General features: G+C 40.7%; 1 protein-coding gene across 4 annotated transcripts in view; it reads left to right on the forward strand.

The window, feature by feature from the left end:
• Nucleotides 1-19,936: 19,936 nt before the first annotated feature.
• Nucleotides 19,937-20,921, forward strand: part of HPCAL1 (hippocalcin like 1) — a 110,500-nt gene continuing 109,515 nt past the window's right edge. The window contains exons 1-2 of one of the 4 annotated variants that reach the window (XM_039331868.1): nucleotides 19,937-20,078; nucleotides 20,423-20,613. The gene's annotated coding sequence lies outside the window, so the exon portion shown is untranslated. Of the gene's footprint in view, nucleotides 20,090-20,181; nucleotides 20,614-20,921 lie in introns of those variants that run through there. The other 3 variants (XM_039331870.1, XM_039331869.1, XM_039331866.1) reach the window with 3 other exon arrangements.

Below are 20,921 nucleotides of genomic sequence, written 5' to 3' on the forward strand. Positions count from 1 at the left end.
TCAGAGTTCAGCTACTGCGCCGAACAGGGAGTCATGTTTATCCGCAAGAGCTCCAAACAGGAATTCACCTGAGACGGGGTTTGCCATTGAGGCGGCTCCTGACTCTGGCACCTTGGCCACAGGGGACTGGGAGTATTGGGGCACACCTGCAACGCTGGTCATGTCCGAGACTGGTCACGGGCTCGAGGGACTAAGTTCCCTGGAGCCATCCAGAGTAGTTGGGGAATCCTCAGCCAATTCAGAAGGTGGGGAATTTTAGCTGCTCTCAAAGAGCCTGGGGAGAGCTCTGGCAATTCTGCTGGCACGCCTCACCAGGGGTCACCTGCAAAACTTGTGCATAAAAGTCCTGGTCTAGTGAGCCCAACAGACGGGCTGGTAGGCCAGGCGCCCTTAAGAACAAGTCCTGGTCTGCCTAGCCGGACAAGTGAGCTGACAGGCCAGGCACCCTCCCTAACCTTGCATAGGTCACAATGGGCTAAGGCCCCTCCTAAGCATCTAGGCGAATATGTGAGGTTCTTGTCATACAAGGAACTTTATAGGTCTAGGTTGAGGAGATGGGACCTTTGTGGGGTAGAAGATAGACACGCGAAGTCCACATTAGAGAGTGGGTCGGTTGGCTAACTCTGTTAGTAGAAGAAGGATGTCTGCATGTGAGCAGACTATTATTTTCTTTTCTTTTATTATGATTGTAAAGAAATTGGAATTGTGTGTGTTCTGTCCAGGGGGGAGGGGTGTTGTGTCCTGGGCCTGATGAGGAAACTCAGCAGGCCCAGAATTGTTGCAAATGGTTCCAGGCATTCTAAAAGCTGCCCGGGACCAGACAGAATGGCGCCAGCCTTATGCGCATGCGCAAGGCACGAAGAAAGAAGAAATCTTATTGGTTCACTCTGTCCAGGGTTCAAGCCCTATAAAAGGCCTGCGTGCCTTTTGCTTTTTGCTGGGAGTTGGAGTAAGAGAATAAAGCATTGATTAGTTGTCACCATGTGTCTTCATCATTCGCACGCGAACGGAAAATACAACACAAACACTGATAGCTGAATGATGCTGGAAGGAAACTATCAATCACTAATCAAGGAAGGCCTATGAATGTTATGAGAAAGACAATTTAATAAACAAAACAAAATGCACAGCACCTTTGCATTTGCATTTAGAGGCATCTCTGAGAGAAAAATATACCAATTAAAAATATCAAGCTGGAAAATCCACATTCTATTTCTTTGGGCAAATATTTTATTTCTCAAACAGTGATGGTGATGGCATTGCCACACAATTTTATTATCCATTGTATTAACTACATTTTTACTTCCCCTTTCATTTTTAGCCCTACCAACCCCCCATACCATAAACTTCCCAGCCAGCTTCCCATCCTAGCTTCCATCATCTTAATTTCTGCAAGTCGCTAGTGTCCTGGAGCCTCAGACAATGACCTAGCATAGTGAGGGTGAATCTTTTGGGCTTGGCATGTCAAAAATTCAGAAAATGCTTGACTTGAATTTGCTGGAGTGTCACTCACCCCTGAAACAAAAGAAAAACAATTTTCTATTCTCCCTCTCCCCCCATTTAGGCCACTCTCAACAGCAGCACTTGGTAGCAGGGCTGAGGCTGGGCCTGAAGCAGAAGCCAACACTGCTGCTCAAAAAGGCTACCTCATGCCATTCCTCAAGCCACACAAGCCTTGGGAAATGGCACAATTGTTCCTGTGGTGTAGGGTTCCCCAGGACCATTGTGCACTACTTACCTTCAGGCAGTGTTCCCTTTCTGTTGACAGGCCCCTGCAGCCTACCTGAGGCTGCTCTGAGTTGCACTACTAAGCCTTTGGTTTTGAAGTAGCTTCAGAGAATTCTCTTTCATGGCCTCTGCAGCCTCCAAAAAGTGGGCAAAAGCATGCTTCATTCTTGCACAATTTTCAGAGGCTGTGGAGACCACAGGAGAACAAGGCCCTCTTGTGCAACTTCCAGAGGGTCTGGAGGCCTTCATTCTCACCCCATTCTTGCGCAGCTTCTGCAGCCTCCAAAGTTCATGCATGAATGAAGTGTGCTTTCAGGAATAGTTGGGTATTGGTGAATGCTGCTGTATCACCTAAACCATGGCATGTCACCTTTGATACACGTCATAGGTTCCCCATCACTGACCTAGCATAAGGACTATCTCCTCATAAGTGAATAGTTCCATAATAAACTTTGATTATCTTGAAGTAAGGTCCTTCAGTGATAATGCACCACTGTAATTCCTAGCATCTCTCACTACTGACCAAGCTGTCAGGAACTATAATTAGCAATATTTGAAAGGTCATCATCTTCCCTTCTCTAAAGTACACTTTGCTTAGTCTGTCTCAAAGAAAAAAGTAGTGTGAGCAGATAACAGAGAGTGGGAATAAAATTTCTTGGCAGTTCTTTGGAAGGGAAGAGCAGTAGAGCCTCTTGTGCATCATCCATCCTCACTTACTGAACGGGGCCAGAGTTACTTCCTAGAAATATATTTATACTGCCTTAAATTAATTGGCAAAAGAAAAAGAAAAAATACATATATCATGCCATCTTTAACTTCTGTTTTTATTGTTTATATTCTTATGTTTGGCTGCAGTTGTTTCTAAGGTTTTTATGGAAGTTTGTACCACAGTTTTTTAACTGGTTTTTATATTCTCTGTAAAAATATAAAGAGTCTTTGATTGTTGTGGGATAGAATGAATGAATGAATGAATCAAACAAAATAATAGATCAAAAATTATTTTAGAAAAAAAAAAAAGAAAAAGACAAGCAAGTCCTGGAATTTTATCTTACAAACAAAACAGGTTTAAAAAGGAGAGATATTTCTCCTTTTTCCTTTATTAGGGAAAAAAATTCTAATGTTCACTGATTATAGATACTAATAATCCATTGCTATAAGTCTGTGTAGCTTTGTCCTCTCAATATTATGTATAATAATTTGTTGCCCATCTTCTACATTCAAAAAACCCTATAGTTTTTGATGAAAGTTAGCCCAGAAGGAAATATTAAAAAGGGCAGAAAAATATATTTTTCCTCAAAAGGACTTTTTAAAACCAAACCTGGCCCCAAATCTATCTCTCTGCCCCAAGCAAGACTTTAGCCCTGTACAAATGCAGATGTAAAACCATCAGAAAGTTGGAGCCAGAGCAATCAAGAAGACAAAAGAGAAGATCTGCATACCCCACCCAAACTCTAGGAGTAGCCCCATCACCTGGGAAGCAGGATATGATAATAGAATTAAACCAAGGCCTAGACAAACACTCAGAAACAGCCTCAAGGTTCATGCCACAGGAACAGGAAACTATTCCAAACAAGGCTAGAGGGGGTATAAAAGCCTACTGCCCCATGTGCTCAGCCCTTCTCCTTCTTCTTCTTCTTCTCTCCTCTGTACTTTCCTGAAGACCATCTTTCTGCAATAAACTGTAACCTTCTTCCCAAAGCAGTCACCATGTTTGCTTATTTATTCCCGGCTTGGATGAACCAGGATGAAGACCTTACTTCTAACATTTTTAAACTCTTGATATGTTACAAATGATGAGGATATGTAGCCAATTAGAATTTAAAATCTTTGGAAGAGAATGCAGAATAATAAAGTTGGAAGGGACTTTGGAGATCTTCTAATTCAACCTCCTGCTGAGAAGTAGACTCTATACAGGGGTAGGCAACTTTGCCTCTTTTATGACTTGTGGACTTCAACTCCTAGAATTCCTGAGCCAGCCATGCTAAGGAGAAGGGAGAGGTTTCCAAGCTGAGCCATGCTGGCTCAGGAATTCTGGGAGTTGAAGTCCACGAGTCATAAAAGAGCCATGCTTGCCTATCCCTGCTCTATACCATTCCGGACAAATGGCGGTTCAATTTCTCCTTAAAAACCTCCAGTGATGGAGCACCCACAACTTCTAGAGACAAGCCATTCCACTGCTTAATTATTCTCACGGTCAGGAAATTTCTTCTTAGTTCTAGGTTAGATTACTCCTTGTTAAGTTTCCATCCATTATTTCTTGTCCTGCCCTCAGGTGCTTTGCAGAATAGATTGATCCCCATTTTCTCTGAGACAGCCCCTTAAATATTGGAAGACTGCTATCATGTCACATTTCTAATCCTTTTCTTTGTTAGACTAGATATAACCAGTACCTGCAACTGTTTATCATCATTTAGCCTCCAACCTCATAATCACCTTTGTTGCTCTTCTCTGCATGCTTTCTGGAGTCTGAATGTCTTTTTTGTATCGTTGTGACCAAAACTGGATGCAGTGTTACAAATGTAGTTATACTAAAGCAATATAAAATGTACACTTCATGTGACAATACCATCTCTCTGTTGATGCAGCCTAGGATTGCATGGGTTTTTTTGGTAGCTGCAGCACACTGCTGGGATTCCTAGATCCCTCTCAAAGTTACTGCTATTGAGCAAGGACACAGACAATGTTAAATAGGAATGGACAGTCTTAAGCAGTGTTTACAGTTTGGAGACTACAGTTCAAAATGTGACAATAATAAAAATGTGATTATAATAAACAATGTGACAATAATAAAAAATGGCAAGGTCGTATAAATTAATGTTCATATTTCTGAACTGCATCTTCACCTACAAGATTATTTTATTCAATTCTTATTAAAATATACAGATATATTTTTGCCATAATCTCCTCTTAAGATTAAAAAGTTAATTTTACATTATTTAAGATGACCTAGTAGTTCCCAAATATATTATTTGAGCATTATTGAAATTTGTATAAATATTTGATGTCAAACTCATAAGCCTCTTTCAGAGTCTTATAAAAATAAGTGACTGGCTTAGGATCTTCAATTGGATCCCCTCAGTCAAACTGCAAGTATCCTCAGTAAAACAAACAAGCAAACAAAACTTTTTGTCATCTTGAAATACTGGAAAAATCAAAATTTTACAGCTTGGATTTCCTGTAGTACATTTATCATATTGAAGAAAACTAGAAACCAACTGAAAAAAGTTATCTGCTGAATCCAAACCCAACTGTTCTGCTTGGATTCAACTTAAATCCAAGTAAAACTGCTTATATAGAAAAGATAATACAGAAAAGCATTTGCCAATTTTGGAATAATATTCAAAGAAAATCAACTATTTTTTTCCAGAGATAAAAAAATAGATGCCTGGTATACCTAAGGACAGAAGCTACTTTGAGAATGTTATTGATCAAATAACTTTTCATTCTTCTCTATCTGTCAACACATATGGAGAAGCAACTGCAGGCTGTGTCCAAAATATCTTGGCACTTCTCAAGCAAATAAAATATCCCGGGGACTGGAAAGATTTCCTAGCCACTGTGAATATGATTTGCAGTTGATTGTATATTAATATGTCTCATGGAACGATGAGATCAATCCCCAGATTTGCAGAGAAGCTATGAAAATGGAGTTGCTTTTAAATTTGTTAAGGTTTTTAATATTGGCTTAGTATACTGCAAGGAAAATCATTTGTGAATTATGTTGCTTGTTCCTTCATTAATCAAAGCCTTTTTTGAGAAGCCGCATGATAATATTTTATTGGATTTTTTTAATGACATAATACAATTATATAATGTTTAACTTGGCTTTCTGAAGTTATTAGGATTAGGTTTACCATTTCCCCTATGTACTTAACAACCTTTCTCCATTCTTAAAAAAGCTGTTTAGTTTTCTCCAGTTGACTTTGATCAACTATCTCATCGTCTTCCATAATGCTGAGATAAATACATTCTTCCAAATATTTGCCAGCTAGATCTGGTCATTGATTCATTTATTGGCACTATCATTTAATCAGGTTAGCGGTAGCATCCCATATGATTTTGCAGCTGATGTCCTTATAGGTTTTTTTTTTGCATTTTGATGTTATTTTAAAGAAATCTACATAACTCATCTAGGACAGCGGCTCCCAACTTTTTCTATACCCCGCACCCCTAGAACACTTTTGATATATTCTCACACCCCTTACAAAAGTTTGAAATAATGGCAATGAATTATGCCAATAACTATAATTTTGAAAATCCAAGTTTTCGTATCCCTGGAATATTGTCTCGCATCTCCAGGGGGTGTGAGCACCCCCGGTTGGGAGCCCCTGATCTAGGAGAAAAGGAAGCATTATGCCTGGGTACCTTTTTGTTTTAATAATTTCTGTGGTTGCACTAAATAGGCTGTCAAAATGGCAATTCAACCTAAACCAAAATGGCTAAAGCAAATTTGACCTAACTTAGTGGCACAATGAGTTGGATTTAGATTAGCCATTTTCTACATTTCACACAGGTGCTAGGATGTGGTACATCCGTCTGTTTCCAACCTTGGAAAGATTTAGAATCTTTCTAGCACTTACTAGCAATGATAGTTTTATCAGAAACATTTATTGAATTATCCTGCTAAAATCCTTAGGGAAAAACTTAGATTCTTCTTAGGTTCTGACATTTGTGGTTGTTAATTGCGAAGTCGTGTCCGACCCATCGCGACCCCATAGACAATGTTCCTCCGGGTCTTCCTGTCCTCTACCATCTTCTGGAGTCCATTTAAGTTCACATTGTGCATCGGTTTTATGAGGAACCTTATAGTTTTGGCTTGCACATTCATACTTTTGCATCGCAATAATCTCATAGGGCATTCTCATACAAAAGTTACAACTGAAATACAATGAATTTAGTTTGCCCAATTGTGCAAATTTCCATCTCATATTCCTCATACTGGTAACCAGTGTAGTTATTGTAAAACTTGGGGAGAGAATAGGCAAACAAACTTTCTCCAGAAAGCAATGGTGCAATGAAAAGGAATGACCAAACTTATGTTTTATTTGAATTACTGTAATACATAGGATTCAAGAGAAATTCCTCAGAACTGGCACAAAGAGAATGAAAATTGCATCACACTTAAGTGATTTACTGTATTTTAAACTCATATTTAGTTTGCTGTAAGAAGCAGAAAGGTGCTAGTAGGAAGAGAAGGAACAAAAACACACCTGCACCTATAGAAAATCCCTAGATTGATCAATAAATTGATCTATCCGTCGGTTTTATTCATTTCAGTAGAAGTTTCTTCCTAGTACAGTGGTGGCGAATCTATGGCACGGGTGCCAGAGGCGGCACTCGGAACTCTCTCTGTGGGCACACGGGTCGTTGCCCCAGCCTTGCCTCCCCCCGCGACCCCCTCCTTTCCAGCAGCCACCCTGAAAGAGAGTCGCCCCTGAGCATGGCCCACATGGAGCAGCACAGCCAAGGACATGGCAGCCAGGCAACATAGACAAGACTCTGCCCTCCCACCCCATCATGCACAGTTGATGCTGCAGGGCGCGGGCAGAGGGCATGACCGCCATAGCACTGCTGAGCTGCCTGGGCGATCTGTGGCGAGCGCTGGAGGCAGTGAATGGTCCTGTGAGCAGGTGGGGTGGGGGATGGGGGGCAGAGTGGGGGCGGGGCAGGGGGTGGAGCAGGGGCGGGGCCAGTTTTTGGGTACTCGGTCTCTAAAAGGTTCACTATCACTGTCCTAGTAGATCCTTGTTTTTATTGCAAGTGAAAATCTAGGGATCACTTGATCTCTGGTACCTTCTAAATATTTTCTAGGCAATATGGTCAATACTAAGGAATGGTGGGAAATGTTGTTTATCATAATTTGGAGGTGTACAGATTCTCTATCTGTGAGATAAAGCGAATTGAAGGGCCCAGCTGTTTCTTACCCTTTCGTATCAAATATAAGGCAAAAACATATCCAGATATCTAATTTATCTACAGTTTGATGTCAGTATATCTTTCAGTAAATGTAAAGTTAAGCTAATAGCATTTAATCAAAAACCACAGTAACTATATTGGCATCTTAAAAAACAATTTATACCCTCTATCCACATTTGCAATTCTGAGAGATTAAAAAAAAATATTGAACAACTGTACTGAAATGGGCAAAATTTCAAATCCCTCCATCTGTGAGAACAAATGCCATCCCTTTGGCTATTCATTTACAATGACTATTCTATTTATTTATGTATTTTTTAAAAAACAATGTCTTGATTAAGAAAGCTGTTCTTTTTTCCAGTGATTTTTATAAATTTCTAAATGCTTTTTTTTTTGCTTAATTGTGTTAAAAGTAATGGTTTAATTCACATGAGGTTGAATAATACATATTTGAAATCCCTGAAATTTTTGGTGCAATCCTACTTTTAGGACTGTCACTTGGAAGTGACACAGTGGTGGTAGAATTGAGATCCTTGGTATGATGATAGTTGTTCTTTGCTACCGTAAAACTAGTTATTTCCAGAAATGGATGTGGACAATGAATCAAGTCACATTAAGTGTTTTTTAAGATCCCCAATTACTGTGAGAACTGTCAACCAATCTGAGAGCTTTTTTATTGAAGGCATGAGACTTGGGAGACTAAACACTACTTCTTTTATTCACACAAGGACAAACTTTTGGCTTTGAGAAGTATCAAAGTAAGCAGTTATTCATAGAGGGATCTCTGCTAGTTAATGTTTCTGATCAGGTCCTCGATTGCCAGGAGTTTCAACATTCTCCTTGTTCTTCCTTCACTTCAAAGCTGATAATATACTTATAAGAACAAAAATGGTTAGGTCACCCATCAGACTAAACAGATTATTTGATTTGGGGTATCCAACTGTGGCTTATAAGTCAATGAACTGTGTCATGCATCTTTAGACAGATTTTTCCATCCAGGATAAACAATACTTAAATCCTGCATGTTGATGGAAAAACCAAGTAGGGCACACAAGCTTAAATTGTAATTATCAACTGAAAGTCCAGTAAAATAAATCCTATGTCACATGAATGTTCCAAGAATCTTACATGCAGGTGCTATAGCAGTCATTTAACCAGAGACCACAACAGAGATATTTATAATTAATCAATCATAATGGATATAAAGAGTGATTTGCATGAATCTAATTTGTACTCCATTTCAGCAGAGGTGCACATTCCAATGATTTTCTTAGAATATTTTCTGTGTAAGGAACAATTTCTGTGTCACTATATTGTATTTTGTTAATATACCAATAATTCTTCTTGATGGTGCATTTAATAACAGTTTTCATCATGTTTACTTAATGATTGAATGAGCCATAATTGGCAGGAATCCCACATAATGCTAAGCCAATGCTCCTCTAGATGGTGCTGAACAACAGTTTCCTTAAAGATAGTCCCAGCTGGCATAGCCAATAATAAAGGACCTTGGGAGTTATAATTCTGCATTATTTAGAGGTTTCCAGCTTTACCATAAGCGAGGTTATCCTAATCTCAGTGGTAGGCTCAAGGATCAGAACCAAGCAAACCACATTATAGTTAAATTATTTAAGATTATGGAGACCTATATTCTAGTCCAGTGTTTCTCAACCTTGGCAGCTAGTAGATGTGTTCCTCAACCTTGGCAGCTAGATGTCTTGACTTTAATTCCCCCAACCAGCCACAAAAAAACACTATTCTAGTCTATCTTCAGTCATGGAAATTCCTTTGGTCACTTGGTACCAATCGCTACTTTTCAGAGTCATTGCTGTGGAGGAAAAAAATTGGAAAGAGTAGGTTATAGATGCTACCTTGAGCATATCAGAGCAAACTGGTTTATAAGTAAGATGCAAATGAATGAATGTATTTACTTGACCATAGGGTCAGATTATTAGTTTATTTACTCATCTGAATTATATCTCTGCAAGCTAGCACTTGTTCTTGAGGTTTTTGGGAAAAGTTCTTTTTTTTCCCGGAAAGTACCCTTGCAATGAGATTTTTCAGATATGGGACCCAAGCTGTTTAAATTCAGAGCCAATGCTTTCTTACAAAATTGTGAACTTTTTAAGCCATTGTACTTTAAAGTTGTAGTTTATTTTTACACTCTTTAGCGAAACTGCATTAATAATTTCATCCTGAGGAGTAAGTTTCCAATCAGATCTGCCCCGATAATACAGGAATATTAATGGATATTCATCTAACCTCTTTATCTTGATACAAATACCAGGCTATAACCAATGATGCTTATTTATGGACAAAATGGATTCCATCTCTTCCAACAAGCTCTCAGTCCTCCCTCAGTGATTCATTTTTGGGACCTTCCACTTTAAATTGAGAATATATGCAGAGTGGTGAATGAGAAGAAGTCCTGCAGTACTTCACAGTATTCACATAATTAAAAAGATTAACATAATGATATAATACAAGTAGTCCTCAACATACAACAGTTCATTTAGTGACTGTTCAAAATTACAACGGCACTGAAAAAAGTGACTTATGACTGTTTTTCGCACTTATGACTGCTGCAGCATCTCTTTGGTTATATAATCAAAATTCAGGTGCTTGGCAACTGACTCAAATATATGGCGGTTGCAGTATCCCATGGCCATGTGATCATCTTTTGCAACCTTCTGATAAGCAAAATCAATGGGGAAGCCAGATTCACTTAAGAACCATGTTACTAACTTAACAATTGCAGTGATTCACTTAACAACTGTGGCAAGAAAGGTCATAAAATGGGGCAAAATTCAGTTAACAGCTGTCTCACTTTGCAATAGAAATTTTGGGCTCAATTGTGTTGGTAAATAGAAGACTACCTGTAGAATGAATATGTTTTAGAATAGAATTCTTTATTGGCCAAGTGTGATTTGACACACAAGGAATTTGTCTCCAGTACATAAGCTTTCAGTGTACATACAAGCAACAAGTGATAAATCATTATCATAATCATCATAAAAATACATTCATCATAAATCATAAGATACAACACTTACTGATAGTCATAGGATACTAAATAAGCAAACAACATAAATCATATCAGGGTACTAAATAAAACAATTAATATAAATTGTAGGATACAAGGTTATAGTCATAAGAAGATAAGGAGATAGATAATAGGAAAGATGAGAAGAATAATAGTAATACAGCCTTACTAGGTAGTTTGACAATGTTGTGGGAATTACTTGTTTAGCAGAGTGATGGCTCTGTGCAATGCGTCATCTTGAGGGAAGAAGTTGAAACAGCTTATGTCCAGGATGTGAGGGGTTTGTAGTTATTTTCACAGCCCTTTTTCTTTTTATTGATTAGCTTAAGCAATTATGGGGGCTGTTGGTTTGATCTTCAAGCTTGGCAATTTGGCTGCAAATGTTTCATCTCCATTTGGGGGGACATCTTCAGTGTGCTTTAAATTGTGTTCATCTGTCAGAGCAACTATTGTAGAACTTTCCATTTTGAAACCCAGAAATTAGCTTCCTGAATGCATTCATGGGTGATATATGTAACTGACTTAAAATCAGCCATCCCTTTGATGGCCACTTTTAATTGGAAACCCCTAATATGAACAAATGAACACCAACTGCAGAAACCCCAAAATTTAATCTTGTTTGCTCCCAAGTAAGCTGGCATTAAATCAGGCTGCATCTCTGCTCTCCTGCCATCTCTCCTTCTGCCAAATACACTTTCAAAATATCTGAAACAAATCAGGCAATCTTCCATAGCCACTGCCTGCCCATTTTTTCAGTGGTGGGTCCTATTCTTCCTTCAGTAAAACTTGAAATTCTAGTTGTTTGCTCTAAAGAATTACAGCTTTAATACTGAAGTATTTTAAGATTAATATTAGTTCTAAGGACCAGATTCAACTCTGTTATGTGGGTTCTGTCTGTTTTCAGAAAATGAGAGATGGTGCACATGTATTGGCTATTGGAGATTTTCTCTCCAATTTATTCATTCATTCATTTGTTTTGTTCATTTATTCACTAGTTATATCCTACCTTTATTTTTTACAGTCCAAGGTGGCATATGCATATGCATACTTTTGTATCATAATCTTTTCTTGCAATACATTTTCTAAGCAATGTCTTCTTCAAGTTAGCAGAAGATCATTCTTTGCCATGAAGTATGTGCAAATAAGAGGCACAGCTGTTGCAGACAGCAAGTGTCTGATAAATATTTTTGTTACACAACCCTCCACATAAGAACAAGGTATGCTTTATGGCAGACCTTTCCTAGGTGCTTTCATGCAGAAATATTTTCCTATCCCCCAAAGTCCTGAATGCCATAAGGTTACTGGGCTTAGCCAAATGTCTGCTTTTCTGTTGTATTTTTGAGCAGCAAGGGACAACTAGCAGTATGTGCAAGAAAAGCCACACAGCCTTGTATCTGTTTTTAAGTGTTTCCTAGCATGGGCTAAAACAGAAGCCAGAAGCACAGGAAACTCCTTCTTTAGAAACAGTCAATGTAAAGTAGCTGCCTGACAGGAAATATGGTCCGAGATAATGCCACATTATCATCCAATTCGGATGAATGTCAACAAACTAGGAAGGAGAATGGCTGGTCTGTTCCTTTGCAGTTAATAGCATCTTTATCTGCCAATATCAGCCAGGGAAGATTTTCACGACAAGCTAAGAGTTATTATCTATGCACGCCAGCTGAGTTAGTGTTGTTATTACTGGTAAAGGCCTAGAAGCAGGGTTTTTCCCCCCTCCATGTCTTTGATCTGAAAAACATCATTCTTGTCCAGACTTAATGGCCTCTAGCTGAGCTGAATCTCTGTCAATCCAAGATTAGCTCCAAATTACCTCAACGCTACCAACTTTTCCTCCTGCTGAGGCTTATGTGCTCTGTAACAACTGCACAGTAGGCAGAAATTCAACTGATGAAACTTTCTCATCATGTTATATTTTTCTCTGCCAAGTAAATATGGGTGCTCCTTTCCAGAAAAGAAACATACATGATTTTGGGGAACATTACGATTGCCATATCTAGGCCTCTAGCAATTATTTTGGTGGTTTCAGAGCAAATTTGATTTATATTAAACTAAAGTTTGAATATAGCTTTATTTAGTTTATTCATTCATTTTCTTACTCTGGCTTATAGGCTGGTCCAATCTTATTCTTTCTATATATTTTTCCCTATTCAATAAGAGCTATTCCTAATAAGATTTCTTTCATAAAAAATAAACTAACCTGCCAGGTATCTTCTTGGGGTCTCCACCCTTCCAACTCCTCTACTTTTCAGTCTAGGACAGTAATGGCAAACCTTTTAGAGACCGAGTGCCCCAACTGCAACCCAAATCCCACTTATGTATCATCGGGTGCTGGGTGGGCATGGCCCATTGGGTGGGCGTGGCTGCAGTAACAGCAGAGTGGGTGGGACTAAAAAGTTCAATCAATCAATTCCAACTTTGCGAGATCTTTTTTTTTCCCTGCAAGAAGTTGAAATTGATTGATTGATTGAACCTTTTTTTTTTTTTTTTGCACACAGCAGCGGAGCCCTAAAGCGAAAATATTTTATAAAACCTAGCTGAAGACCTAGGACTGGGGCCACAGGATGTGTACCCACAGAGAGGGCTCTGCATGCCACCTGTGGCATGCGTGCCATAGGTTCACCGCCACGGGTCAAGGATGTCTGAGGGCAGCTTTCAGGTGTCATTATACAAAAGCCATCTTTGGTTCATTGTGCAAAGCTATCATGATGGTTTGTAAGAGATACATCACTTGTTCTTGAATATGGAAATGTCTCCATTCACAAGAATCAGGAGGGGATAAAATAGGAGATCCGTATTCCCAGTTTCCTTTTCCTCCAGGTGTAAGCAGGTTTTGGAATATATTGTGCTAAGTATAACCCTAGTGCCTGAATAATAATGAAGAAAGGACTTTTGTTTTGGAAAGTGTTATTTGTTTGCTTCTGCCTTTCCTCAAAGAGCTCAGAGGAAGGTACACTTCTTCCATGATCATTCCTGTTAATTTTAGGCTACAACAATCCTGTAAGGTAGGTTGGGCAATAAGACTATCCTAAAATTATACAGTGAATTTCCATGGCTGACAGTGAACTACTATCTGAGCCTTCCTAGTTCTAGTCTAATTTTAGCCATAAAACCAATTTTAAGATGTTTTCATAAATACAACGTGAGTATTTGGGGAATACGTAGCTGGATCATAACTGGATTCAGAGTTCCAGAGCTGTGTAGAAAAGCTAAACTACATTAATAAGCGGCAAGAAGCAGGAGTAAAGCTACACAACTGAGCAATGCAGCATTGAACATAAAATATTTCTGATGCTTCTGGCTACACAGTATTTTCACTGCCAAGAGATTCCACTTCTCTCAAATCCTTCCATGGAAGGCCCAGTACCAGGCCTGGACAGGAAAAAAAAAAGTTCTTACACAAAGATAAAATTCTAGCAGACTCTCCAAGCCTGAAATCTATATTTCCATGCCATTGTATTAGAACAGGGCTTTTCAACCTTTTCACCGATTGTACCACTTTTAGAATATGGCAATATTCAAGTACCACCAGTCACCTAGCAAGATGTCAAAAACTTGGATGACCAAAAAAAAAATGGAAACAAGTGATAAAGTACAGATAGTCCTCACCCCTCTGTATATCCTCTCTTCTCTCACCCCCTTTAATATCCTCTCTTCTCTCATCCCCCTTTAATATCCTCTCTTCTCTTCTCTTCCCTTCTTTTATAGCCTCTTTCCCCCCTCCCTTTTCTCTTCTGTGCACCTCCAGCTGATTCCTCTCAAGGCTGTGCTTCTCTGTCTCTCTTTTGCAATCCCCTTCTCTTTCCCCCAGTGGGCTAGAATAACAATACTAGAGAAGGAAATAAATTTAGCAGGGCTCTTCCTCATGATCATTTTAGTGTGCTATATACCCTATTCCTTGAGCTGGCAGAATGACATCAGGTAATTTTTGCTGCTTGGACTGTCAGCCCTGTTCTGCTCTTGGAATATGTGATAGTGGTACAATCCTTACAATATCATTGTGGAACAAGTTAAGGAAGCTAACTGATGGATTGCCTCCAAGCTCCTTCCAATTGCTCTCCTGGATGAATGGGTAGTAAATAAGATTGTTGACTTTGACTGCAGAGGAGTGCCTGGCTTGGAGCTTTTAACCACCTTCCAAGTTGCTCAACTAACAAATCATAGGCAAAGAGTAAAGAGCATCAGGAATGCTCCTTCCTGCTTCAGCCCATGTATCTTCTCCATCCCTGCAGAGTGAAGGAGGAGAAAGAGCCCCCAATGTTCCTTGCTGATCCTCATTGGCCCAAGCTAATTAATCAATTTTGCTCAGCCTTTGCATCCTTTGTTGCAGGCAGAGAGGTTGGTTGTAGCAGAGGGGATCTTTGCTGATGCATTTCAAGAGCATCCTCCCCTTCCATATTTGCACTTTTTTGTGCCTGTGACTTGGCAATAAGGCTGGTTGTGCAGGCAAGATCAGCACTCTTTCAAAAGAGCATTAAATCTATGTTTGAAAATAGCCCCCCCCCCAAACATCTGACAAGTACATAATGAAGTAGAATCTCTCTCACTCCACCCTGCTCTCCCCCACTGTCTGCTGATTTGGAGAATGTTTGACGGGCATTGGCAGATCAGCTCTCCACTCTGCCAGCCCATGGATCAATGAAGCAGGAGAGCCTCTCCTGTTTTACTGGGTCATCTGCTCTGCCCCCTTTCCATCATGGGATGCATTTTTTGAAATAGAAAACAAGCTGCTCACAGTGCCTGAGCCACAATTACGGAGGCTCCGCAGCAGTTTCCCAATAATTAGGAAACTCTACTAAAAAAGACAAGAAGGGCTTGGAGCAAGACTCTGTGGCCAGTGAAGAAAGGGAATCCCTTGAGAGCCTCACTAATGGCAGAGTTTTTTCACCCAAAAGTGACAACATCCCATTATTTCATCTTGATTTCCTTGTCTTTTGCAGGGTGTGTATAGAAGAAGGAGAAAGGGTTTGATTAGCTGGAACAAGTCACTTGGTAAATAAGCTAAGAGATGAAAATAAAAGTTAAGTGTACGAACATAGCATACACCCACCCACACCCACTTCTCAATGTCTTAGTTCTCCAGTAGTTCTCTTGATACAGTCGTGCCCTTAAGAGTCAGGCAAGTGGCCCATGCTGGATCAGGCCAAATCTAATCCAGAAAGCACTCAAAGGCCTCTGGGATTCCCTTAAGCAGCACAGTACACAGGTTGCATAACATTCTTTGGCTTTCTGCAAGCCCAGGTCTAATCTGCTGGGGGAGGGAAGAGTTTCCCCAGTAAAACAGGACAGCCAATGTCCTATTTTACTAGGCAGTCTCTGCCACCTCTTGAATTAGCTGCAAGTGCAACTAAAGAACCAGACTGGCCCACTGTCCAAAGCACAAAGGCTCAAGAAAACAGTGCACAGTGATTGGAGGAGACAGGGTTGGCCGTAGTACCAGGAATTACCAATATTACCAGATATCATGAATCATGTCATTAAGGAAGCATCTAAGCTGTGCTGGGAAGAAAGAGAAAACATTACATTAAATGCGGAGCAGAGAAAAATGACTTTAAGTTCTTTCTGCCGTAGGCTGGGGACAAGACAAAGGCAACATCATAAGGGCATGGCATTTAAAAAGAGTTTGTGGAGCATATTTCTGCCAGTTAGAGGAACATGAGGGTGAGTTCCCAGCTGAAAGCTCTCCCACCCAATGGTTGTAATGAGGAGGAATTGCCAATTGAAAAACTGACAGTGTTTATGCGTAGTTAATCCCAAAACACCAATTTATCAGAAGGAAAACTGTGATGTGGCTTTCCATAAGCCTCTACTTCTCATCTTCTCTTTGTCTTTTCCTGGGTAGATGGATATACTTAGTAGCCTCTACAGAGGCTGAGGTGAAGGTCAAAAAAGACTTCCCACTTAGTAATTCCTTTCACTGCAGTAATATTTTCTAAAAATCCAGGGAAGGGAAATTGCAAGTGCCAAAGGAGGCCTTCATACTGATATGTACAGATAGCTTCCTACTAAAGTTACAACATTTCCCTGGAAGCTCTTCTCTCTGTCTCTTTCACAAACACACATCTTATGTGTTTCTATTTCTTGCTTTCTCAAAGTCATAAAAATATTTCAAAAGTGAAGAGTCACACTAACATCATCCACAAAGTTTATATGCCACAATAAAACTGACAGTCTGCAATTATTTGTTGCTTTTATTAATGTCAGAAGAGAGTTCTGCAAGATAGAGATAATATTGTGCTAGTTGAAAGAATAACATTTGACAAGAGATAAGATCCATATCAAAATCTATTGGCAACAATAAGTATAAGCAATGGTATTGCATTTACTTAAGAACCACCAGACTGCTTATTTATTTTCAGATATGTTAATCTCAATGCCATCCACAAGATGCTGCCCCTTAAAATCTGATTTACATTTTGGGAGTCACTGAGAAGCGGGTGGCATAATTTTAATGATGATGATGATGATTGTTGTTCTAATTATTTCTGATTCTACCTTGCAAAAAAAAAACCCCACTGATTTGCAGGCATTCAGTTCCTTTTACATAAAAATGATGACCCTTCTCTTAGGTGAAACCCAGAGAATATTTCTCTCTGACTCAATTCCTTCCCAGTAGTTCAAACACTGATTAGGATATTAGTTATGACAGTTTTGAAGGGTTTGTTCTTTAAGCTGTTATAGAAAAGGGTGCTCAGCACTTTGAGAGATTTATTAGAAAAGGGCCTAAGAAATGCATTTGAAATATACATTGTTATTATATGCACATAGTTACCTGAGATAAAGTTCTATTAAACTTGAGGGGGAGGGGTGATTATGTTCTTGTGAGTAAATATTAATGGCATCAGATTACAGACAGGATCAGAGAAAGTAGAAGTGCTTCATCTTGGGAGCTGTAAAGCCAAGGTTAAAGATACTTTTCTGCAAAGGACTCCCTGTATATCTTTTTATCTGTAATATGTGAAATTTATAGCACAATTCTATGCATATCTATTCAGGAGTGACTTAGGAAAAGTTCAATGGGACTTTCTCCTAGGATGTAGGCATGAGAGCGTTTCCCAAATTAGCCATTTTCGAACAGGACTGCAAAAACTGGATGGTTATTAGATGGCATAATGGAACATATTAATCTCTGCTCTGCCACTGGGTAATTGTCTAGAGTTTTGCAGCTGAGAAACAGTAGGGTTCTCTGAGGACCAATAATGAGAATTCTAGGAACTGAATTTAAACATCTAGAGCAGGGTAAGCAACCTTGGTTTGTTTATGACTTGTGGACTTCAACTCCCAGAATTCCTGAGCCAGCATGGCTGGCTCAGGAATTCTGGGAGTTGAAGTCCACGAGTCATAAAAGAGCCAAGGTTGCCTACCCCTGATCTAGAGAGTGGCCAGCTTGGGAATGGCTGATGCCTAACATTGCAAACTTACTGTTAGACCTCTCTACTCAAAACTGAGTCATTGGCCATTACAGGGGAGCAAAGTTACTATTTCATACATAGATTTAAGCCTCATAGAATTCAGTGCAGTTGACATCAGATTGGACAAATATGTTATTGCTTCGGTAGTATTCTATTTTACAAGCTGACTGCAAAACCAAGCCCCATAGACATTTCCAAAGCATTTTACAGATTTACTAGATCAACCAAACGGATGTAAGATTTATTGTGATGATTTTTGTTCTGAGTCTTTTCACAATTCATCTCACTTTTCCTCCATCCAATAAATACTTTTTAGCACAGCCCTTTTCATGTTTATTGAGAAACAAATTCTGTCAACTAATAATAAGCCCATGAAGCAGAGGGTTTTTAAAAATGCTTTCTCTATCTAAAGAGAGTGGCATAATGATCTGGACAATCACTAATTGGAAGCAGTTAAGTTTTCTGTATCTCTTTGCTGCATCAAAGCCAGAACATAAAACAACTGAAAGAAGCAATACAAGAACAGAAAATGTGGAGAAAGCTGGCCCGTAATTTTGCTGAGAATTAGACACCCCTGAACGGATAGCATCAGTAGTTCATCTGGTGCAGTAGTTTATATTGGAGAACATCTAGGTTGAGGAAAATTGCTATATGTGTCTGCTTAGAAGCACTGAATTCAGTGATAACCTCCAAATTGACATACATAGAAGTGTGCTAAAACTCAAAGCTTCTGCCCTGCAGAGATTGTCTGGATTTTAGCAGCCTAAATATGGTAGCCCTATTAAATGGATTAAAAGTTGCTCCATTAGACAATAGGCTTTTCCTTATGTGTGTGGTTTAATGCATCATCAAATGGCAGTGTTGGTAAAAAAAAAAAAATATGCAGGAACAAATTGGGTGGTTTGGATTGGGGGTTCAAAATGTTCATGCTACAGAACCTATTAATTTTTAAAAAAATTCCCAGAACCCCTGATCAAAAGGCAAAACACTGTTGATAGAAAATTGGTTGAATTTGCACGACCCCCCCCCCCATCTTATGGAACCCCACCCAGTTCTCCCAGAAACCACTTTTTGAAAAACCCTGGTCTGGATTTCTATCTCCACCCTGTATTCAAAGAGACTTATCCAGCCTTGAATGCCGGTATTTTCAGGCCAGAAGCTCATCAGCGACTTAAGAGAAATAGGAGGGCTAAACCTGAGGTCACATTCCCAAAAGGTTAGCTTGTCTTATGGAAGGACCCTTCGCTCTTTTCGGGAAAGCTAAGGACCCGCGTCAAGGCTGCTTCGCTTCTGAACTAGAACATAGAATATAATAGGGTTGGAAGGAACCTGGGAGAGACAAGCCCAGCGCCCTGGGATGAGAGGGAATTTTCGCTTTGCAAGTCGCTCTGGCGACCGTGTAAACAGTGAGGAAAAAGCCAGTAGTTTGCGGAAAACAAAACGCGAAGCACCCAAAGGCGTACGGAAGATTGGAGATCAACCCAAGCGGGTGCGAGAAATCATCTTACACGAATAGGTGGAATAGACGATCCTCCCAGAATCGCCATCATTGGCTCGGGGCAGCGTTTCCGTTTGCACGATCAGCCAGGAAAACTGCCAAGAGTGCATTATATTCAAAGGCATGTGGGGCGATCCTCCCGGCTCGTCCGCTTCCCCCGGCGATTTGATTTTCCGTAGACGCGAGGCAAACTCCACTCCCTCAGCCAGTCAAGTGACAACAGCGCACTTAGTTCAGGACTTCCTGGTAACTTCCTGGCTGCTTTCAGGCAAAGCAGCATGCGGCGTGCGTGTGTCTATATGTGTGTATATGTGTGTGTGTGCGCGCGCGGAGGGGGTGGGTACAGCGGGACATACCAAGTGCAGTACTGCTACGGGAGGCGCTAAGGTCTTCCCAGCCGAGCCCGGTTGCTTGAGTAAGCACGTTTCCTTTTCCTGCAGGCGGTGAGACGCCCGCTCTGGCAGAAGATACCAGCGGCCAGGTGAGAAACGGGTAAGCGGGGGAATGTGGGCCGGGCAGAAGTTTGGAGTCCTGTCTCTGAACGGCCACCCCTTCCCGGGCGGGCTTGGTCCCGCCTCTAATCCATTCTGCCCTGGCAGCGGGTTGAGCGTAGTTTCTTTCTGCTGCGACCGTAAACCTGCGCCGAGGTTGTGCCGCTAGGAGCGCTTCCCGAGGGGCCCGGGGCGGTGCGCGCGTGCTGATGGGGCACTGAGCGCGGCCCGTCAGAGGCATCGGAGGCGCTTTCGCTGCTGGGTTGAAAACTTCTGTCTCTCCCTCTTTTTCCTCTCGGTTTCCTCCCCCTCCTCCTGCTGTGTGACTCCGCAGCTTGCTTCCTCTTGGGCTGCTCTCGCCCTTCCCGCTGTCCCTTCGTTTTGCTGCCCCGCCGGCGCCGAAACGGAGCGGTCGCTCCTGTGAAGGAGCAGCCCCCGAGACGAAGGCAGAGTCGTCCGTCGCCGGCGATCCCACGCAGAGTCCGGTGCGAGCGAGAGAAGGAGAAGCGCGCAACCAGAAGCCTGGTAAGGGAACGGGAAGGCGCAGCTGGTGCGGGTGGCCTCGGGGGACATTCCAGCGTTCCCAGCACTCCAGTTTCTCACTCTCTTAGGTCAATTATTTTCTTCTCTTCTTCCTCCCTCTTGGCACCTCTTTATCAGCTTAGTATGTGTCGAAGTCTAAGAGACTTCTTGACCGGATTCGCTGAATTGGAGTACTATATAAACAGCTGGGAACAAGGCAGGGTTGAGGGTTCTCGATAACAAGCCAGGATGCTGAAGCCCTGATTTTTCCGGATGCCCCTCTTTCTTCTTCCATTCTTTCCCCTCTTACA

Source organism: Crotalus tigris, unplaced genomic scaffold (genome assembly GCF_016545835.1).
Source record: "Crotalus tigris isolate CLP2741 ecotype Arizona unplaced genomic scaffold, ASM1654583v1 scf7180000024439.5362192, whole genome shotgun sequence".
NCBI classification, from domain to species: domain Eukaryota; kingdom Metazoa; phylum Chordata; class Lepidosauria; order Squamata; family Viperidae; genus Crotalus; species Crotalus tigris.